This window comes from Phascolarctos cinereus, unplaced genomic scaffold, assembly GCF_003287225.1.
Source record: "Phascolarctos cinereus isolate Bilbo 61053 unplaced genomic scaffold, phaCin_HiC Scaffold_1;HRSCAF=81, whole genome shotgun sequence".
Taxonomy (NCBI): domain Eukaryota; kingdom Metazoa; phylum Chordata; class Mammalia; order Diprotodontia; family Phascolarctidae; genus Phascolarctos; species Phascolarctos cinereus.
Window position 1 is genome coordinate 64,842,456 of NW_027555514.1, and position 7,790 is coordinate 64,850,245.

The window sequence follows — 7,790 nt, forward strand, 5'->3', positions numbered from 1 at the left end:
AAGGGCTCAGCAGGTAAGAATATTGTGCAAAGTCTGATAAGGTGAAATTATATAGAGATAAATTCATTATACTTGGGTTCATAAAATAAACTTCACAAATATAAGTCTGGAAAAGTGTAGATTGGTAGCAGTTTGAAAAAGATCTGAGGATTTTAGTATATATGGCAGCCAAGAAGGCTAATATGAACTTGGGCTGTGTGTAGAAAAGCATACACACCACGCCTGGAGTATCAAGTTCTAGGTGCCATGTTTTAGGAAAATTGCTAAGCTAGAATATGTTCAGAAAAGGGCGCACCCTCCAGAGTTGGCATCTCGAGGCAGATGGGGTGTTTGGCTGGAGTAGTGGCAGCATGCCATGAAAATAACCTGATTCCAAGCAAGGTAAAGTAATAGGTCACCCATCAGAGTAAGGCATCCCTTGGTGACTGATTATTCAGCAGGGAAATCATCAGTGCAGTACTCTTGGTAGTTGCCAGCATTTTCTGGAAGCCCACTTAGGAGTTAGTTCCTAGTATGTGCAAAGCCCATCATGCTTAAAGTCTTGTGAATGCTCTCAAATATTAGCCCCTGAAACAAAATTTATCAGTTTTTACTTGGGAGGCAGCATGGTTTAGTGGATAGAGACAACCTTGAAGTCAGCAAGACCTGGGTTCAAGTCTTGTCTCTGACACACCATGATCATGGGTAAGTCCACAGGTAACTCTCTAAGACTATGTACAGATGGGCTGCTGATCTGCATTGAGGGGGGCAGTTGCCAAACCAGGAATTCCCTTACAGGATGAAATAAGAAATCTAGATTCTCTTCCTCTCCACTTTTTTTTTTTTGATAGAAGCTAATTTAAATTCCTTGGACTTAAATTCTATAGTAAAGGAGTCAGACAATTGTTCAAATAATTCAGATGGAAAAAAAATTTGCCTTAGTCCAGATTGGACAACTCAGTTTTAGTGATCCCCAACCCGTGGACTTTGGAGTTATTGTTGAAAGGGTGTTATTAAAAAAACAAACAAAAAAAGACATTACTTGGAAATTTCCTTACATTCCACTTTTTAAAAATTGGTACCATCCTGTGCTTAAGCTCTTCTTTACACTACTCTCTTTGTTTAATAAACTAATGCATAGTGTACAATCATATCTCGCTTAGTTAAAAAATAATATCCATTTACAAATAAGAAAATAAGAAAAAAAAAGAATTTGTATGCATGGAAACATAAAGTTCTGTTTATACTCTGTCTTTTAAAATGCCATCGCTTAATAGCTATCACTTAACTGGCCTTCAATTCCTCATCCGTAGGAGGAGAGATTGGATTAGTTGACCTAAAACATTACCCCTACGTTCAAACTTACAAATGTGTTCACTTTAATGAAACAGCATACTCTTCCTGTTTTGTTTCTATATTACTTTCTGAATTTCTTTTTGTATAGCTGTGTTTTGACAGTGGTAGCATTCTTATGATTTACATAATTGTTAGTATGTGTATTATTTTGATCCTGACTTTTTCAATTTGCATCACTTGATTTGTCATATTGCACTATTTTGTCTTTTATTTTCCTTCATTTCTAATGGTTTAACATGATTCCTGCACACTGCAATTTTCTAATTGTTGGATGCATAAGTTATTTCTAGTCTTTTGCCATTACAAGGAGCATTTTCATCAATGTTTTGGTAAAGGGCCTTTTCCCCTGTCAGTTTTTTCCTATTCTGTTTCTTTTTTTCTTATTGTAGATGTGTCTCTTTTTTTTTTTTTTATTATGGAAATGCTTTTTGTTTTTATTTGATCACAATGACCATACAGCTAAACTGAAATTACTTTCTAACTATTCTTATTTAAATTCAGTTATCCCAGGTGCCTTAAAACATAAAATTAGAAGTAGGACAACAAAGAGATGAAAAATGGAAAGTAAATGTAGAGATATTTATGGTAAACTCCTTTTCATAATCAAAGACCCTAGACTCACTACATTTGGGCTCTAATGTCAAAGTCCTGAATTGTTGCCAGAGGACTTGAAAATGATTTAAACAAAACAATATGGGATAAGCAGTTAAAATAGAACTAACCCATGCTAGAGGCAACATAATTTTGAGGGCACTGAAGGATCAATTGTCAAAATATCTAAAAGAAGAGAGGAAAAGAAATCCAAAGGTGTGGAAAAAATGGAATTTTTTTATATTTTAAAAATTAATTTTATTTATCTTTTGTTTTTTGCATCACCTGTATTTCCCAATGTGCTCTTCTCCTGTTCCCAGAAAGCCTTCATATCACAAAGAATACAATACTTGACCTGATTCTGTCTTTCCAGTCTCATTGTACACTCTCTTCCTCGTTCGCTCTGTTTTCTAGCCAACATGGACTTTCTGTTCTTCAGACAAGGTGCTTTAACTTCCTGTTTCCATGTCTTTGAACTGACTATCCCTCATGTCTGGAATGCCCTCCTTCCTCACTACCTTATATTTTCTTTTTCCAAGACAAAGCTCATTCAAAATTTTCCTGATCCCACCAACTTCTAGGGCTCTCCCACCAAAGCTTCCTTATATTTGTATAATAATGGTGCCTATCTCAAAGGATAATTATCCTCTTCATGTTCTTTTTTCTGCTTACACATGTAGTTGCTGTCTCCCATGTTAGAGGGAAGGATTGTTTCCTTCTTTATATCGTCAGCGCATATCATAGTGACTGTCATATAGAAGGCATTTAATAAATGCTTGTTGATTGGTTACTTGATTATAAAATATTGGCATAACTTTAGGTCTATGAATTAACTTCAATTAGTCAACAATATTTCTTAAGTGATGTGCCAGGCACTGTGCTAGACAGTCAAGATAAAAAGTCAAATATGAAACAGTTTATAGCCTGAAGGAATTTAGAAGTAGATTGGAGTGATAATATATACATATATGAATATGTGCAAAAAGATATGCAAGTTAATTTTGGAAGTAAGACACTGGCACCTGGGAGGAACAGGAAAAACTTGAAACAGAAGGTAGCATTTCAGTTACAAGAGGTAGTAGTGTGAGGAAGGAGTACATTCTAGGTATAGAAGATGGTCAATGAAAAGGCATGGTGATGGCCAAGAGAATGTTGTGTATGAAGAACAGTAAGTGAGCCAGTTTTGCTGGGCCATGGTGAATGTAAATAAGAATAATATATAAGAAGACTTGACAAGTAAGTTGGAACCAGGTTGTGAATGACTTTAAATAGAACAAATTGGAAGTAATCTCAGAGAGAAGGTAGTAGGAGTGAGTGCTTGAGTGGGAGAAGAAAATGGGAAAAGTTTCAGGTGAATGATATTGAAAACCACAGTATAAAGTGTTGGGGAGAGGAGAGAAAGTACAAACAATAAATATAAGACAACTTCTAGACATTTCAGTTATTTTCACCATATTGGTATGGCCAGATCAGAAGTAGTGAATATCTGTCCAATGATGTCTTCCTTTATTTCTTTTAAGAACATTTTTTGGGTTGTATTTAAGCAAATCTTATATGTGGCTTAATAGGTTAATCTAAAATATTTAATATACATTGTAGTTACTTTGGAATTTTTTTCATTCCTGGTTTTTATTAATATTATATAGAAATGCTGATGATTTTTATGGATTTATTTTGTATCCTGCTATTTTACTAAAGCTATTAATAATCTCAGTTTCTTCATTGATTTTCTGGTTTTTTTCTAAGTATATTATATTGTCATCTGCAAATAGGGATTTTAAATACTTTTAATTCTGTTCTCTTCTTGCTATAGCTAACTTTTCTAAAACTATGTCTAATAATGTAAAGAGTAGGGCATACTTGCTTTATCATTATTTATATTAGGAAAGATTCTAGTGTTTCTCCATCACAAACAATTCTAGCTCTTGGTTTTAGGTACACGTTCTCTTTTTTTCTTTCATGGTAAAGGTCCCTTCTGTGATAATGTTTTTTAGGGTTTTAGTAATTGAGTACTGTATTTTGTCAAAGGCATTCCTGCATGTTTTTAAATAATCATGTATTTTAAAAATATGATTAATTGTGCTAAATGTTTTCCTAATATTGAACCATCCATTTATTCACAGATTGATGAATTCAATTTGCTAATAGCAAATTACTTTGTGAATGTATTGCTCTACTGCCTGGTAAGGATTTTGTTTAAAACTTCTACAACAATATTTGTTAATGAAATTGGTCTATGGTTCTTTCTGTGCTTTGTCTCTCTTTTGGGTGGATGTCAATATTTGTTTCATAAAAGGAGTTTTTATAGAGTGCCTTTTGTTTTGAAAATAATTTTTGTAGCACAGATAATAGTTTCTCTTTAAAAGTCTGATAGAATTTACTTTTAAATCCATCTGGATCAAGAGTTTTATCCTTTCACGGTTTATTTCTCACTCTTTTACTCTTCTCCTGGCTTCATTCTTGACTCTTGGGACTTCTCATTTTAGTTTAGACTTAGTGGAAGCCAGAAAAGTCTGTAGGCAGAGTTAAGGAGGGAGAGCATTCCAGGGATGGAGGACACTAAGAGAAAATGTCTAGAGCTGAAGTGTCTTTTTCTTTTTTAGGCAATTAGGGTTAAGTGACTTGCCCAGGGTCACATATAGTGTCAAGTGTTTGGTCTGAGGCCGAATTTGAGCTCAGGTCCTCCTGTTCTATCCATTGTGCCATCTAGCTGCCCCTGGAGTGTCTTTTAGGAGGCCAGTGTCACTGGATTGGACTATGTGGCAGAGAGTAATATGTAAGAGTACAGGAAAGGTAGGAGAGGGATAGGTTATGAAGGACTATGCATGCCAGACAGTATATTTGGTTGTGGAGGCATTGGAGAAACACTCAATCTTGTTGAATGTAGGGATGATATGGTTGGACCTGCACTTTAGGAAAATCTCTTTGGTCACTGAAAGGAAGGGTGAATTGGAGTGGGGAGAGAGCTGAGGCAGGCAGACCCACCGGCAGGGTATTGCAGTTGTCCAGGCCTACGTGTGTATCTACTGTTGTCCTCTATACTTTAACTTTCTATTGATACAGATCATATTCTTGGGAAAGTAAGCTTCAGGTTTGTGGGATGAATGTTTGGTAGCTATTGTTTTTATAAGCCATCTTAGTAAATGCCTTTGCTATTGGCCAATTGTGTCTATTGGCTGATTATTAATTAAAAGCACATTAGTAGGAGCTTATATAGTGTTAGGAAAATACTGTAGCTCATATAGTGTTACAGCATAGAGTTGTTCTTAGAGTAAGAGTGTGGTAGTCACCCCTCTGGAGATTTGTGTGGGGGAACCCAGAGGGAATGTTACATTAGGAATGTTGCCAACCACCTTTCTACCCTGCTCATCCTTCCTGCCAAAGTCTGAAGGATGACATGAGAAAAAGTCCAGGATTTGGAGTCAGAAGCCCTAGTCTTGTCGTTTACTAGCTCTGTAGGCTTATTTCTGTATCTTTAGAACAGAAGTCTAGATGACCTCTGTATTCCCTCCTAACTGTAAACCCCTAAGTCCTATGGGTTGTCTTCAGGTGTCTGGACAGATGTGGATAAAGATGATGCTTGTTTGGTATGCTACAATGAACAAGGGGTAAAGTTGCAAAGAGGCAGACATCAATAGGTACGCGTATGGCCAGGCCTGGCTCAGGCTGGGCTGGTAGCTCTGGCTCGAGATTGTAATGAAATGAGATAATCCATTCACTAGTTACCACACAGAGGTTTACTCGGCCATAACTGGGGGACATTCAGAGCAGGGAAAAGATATTTCTTTATTGAGGATTTGACATTGATTCTTATGTAGTACAACTTCCCGGTGTTGGTTAGGCTGCCAGAAGATCAATCTGTTCTACTCAGGTGAGCAGGAGGCTACATCAATGTTTCCCTGAGTCAATCAAGTCTTGAGGACCATTTCACTGCCTTTTAAGGAAAAACTAGCCTAAGCTCCATGGGGTAAGGCCTTAAGAAAAATCTAGCCCATTCTACATGGTAGGGGACTCTGGCAGATGTTCCTCCTGTCACAGAAAGGTAGAAGGAAAGACTTTCCCTTAGAGCTATGCAAAAACGAATCAATCTGCTTTGGTTGATGGTATTTCCCATCGTTGAAGACCTCTCATCAGGCGTTTGTTAGATTAGATGATTTCAGATATCACTTCAAATTCTGGATTCTATGGATTTATTTCCTGGTCCATCTTTTCTGTTGTTTTGAGGAGTTCTCTTGTACCCTGTTCCAATCTTTTGTAGCTGTCTTGGCACTGGACCAAGTGGGGTGAGTGGGAAAGGTCTGGACTTGGAATCTGGAAATGTGGGTTCATACATCACCTCAGCTACCTAGTTGGGTATAATCGTGTGCAAACGTCTCCTCATGTTTAAAATGGGGATAATAACACTTGTACTACTTGCCTCAAAGTTGTGAGGAAATCACTCTATAAAGCTTAAATTATATAAATGTGAGTCTTAGGGAGGAGGAAGGGAAGGGAGAGGGAGAAAAATTTAAAACTCAAAATCTTATGGAAGTGAATGTTGAAAACTAAAAATAAATTAATGTTAAAAAATTTAAATGTGAGTCATTATTCCATCTATCAAATAGCCATTACTGAGTGTTCTGACTTTAATTCAATATGCTTTTTTTTTTTTTTGCTTTTTGGTGAGGCGATCAGGGTTAAGTGACTTTCCCAAGGTCACACAGCTAGTAAGTGTTGAGTGTCTGAGGCTGGATTTGACCTCAGGTCCTCCTGACTCCAAGGTCAGAGCTCCATTCACTGTACCCTTTAGCTGCCCCCAATATGCATTTTTAAAAATCATTTTGAGAATCAAGATTTTCAAAGCAAATCAACTTTGCCTTGAAGTGAAAACATCTTGAAAAGTGTTAAAGAATATTATTATTTTATTGAATTAACTAGTTTGCTTTTGAGAAATAGTGATGATGCATTAAATGCTTTATTTTTTCTTTGTACTTTGGGAATTAAAAAAAAGTCATGCGAAACATGACAGGCCTGTTGTAGTTCCTTGGCCTCACAAGGAATACCTATGGTATAACATTCTAGAGACTGAGTCACACTTGAATATAGGAAGAATTTACTTTACTGGATGGTCTAGGTGCCTTTTGTACTTCAGAAGGCTTTGAGTTAAACAGAAGTAACCCACGAGCTGCTTCTGAATCCAATTTAAAACTTTAATAGAATTATATTTAATGCAAGTATAATCGACAGAAATAACCTAAGAACTCTTTCTGTATCCCATTTAAACTTTGATAGGATTATATTTAATGCAAGTATAACCTGTAGCCCTAAATTGAAACTCTGAGTTTGTACTGAGTGGGTTTGATTTGAAGAGCTTCTCAAACAAACCTCTTTTGGGCGCATGATCTCTAGCGAGGATTTCCTCTTAGAATATCAAGAATTTGGCTTGTATCTCTAAAAGAAAGTGAAAAGGGCTGTCATTTGCCATGCAAGCGGTCATGTGAACATAATATCAAATGTAGGATAGGCTTTATTCAACCCAACTGAAAAAATGAAAAAAAGACTCATCCCTAAACCCAAAAGCTGTCTAGATAGCTTTCTTTCTGTCTTCGATAAGCCCTACTTTTCGGGACCTCTATAGACCTCTAGCTGTATAGCACTACTTTGGCTGTGTCCTTATCTCCCTTCCTCACAAGGGGAGGGCATTCAGGGATAACAACTAAGCGGCTCTTCCTTCTGATAAGCTCCATCTACCAGGAAACTGTCTTCTACACATATAGTGTTCCCAGGGGTTGAGCCCTACTCTCTTCCTGCAAAGTGAAAGTGTCCAGGGCTGATAAGGTTAACTCCTTTCTCCTGACCTGCGGAGTCCAAATAACTCACAGCAA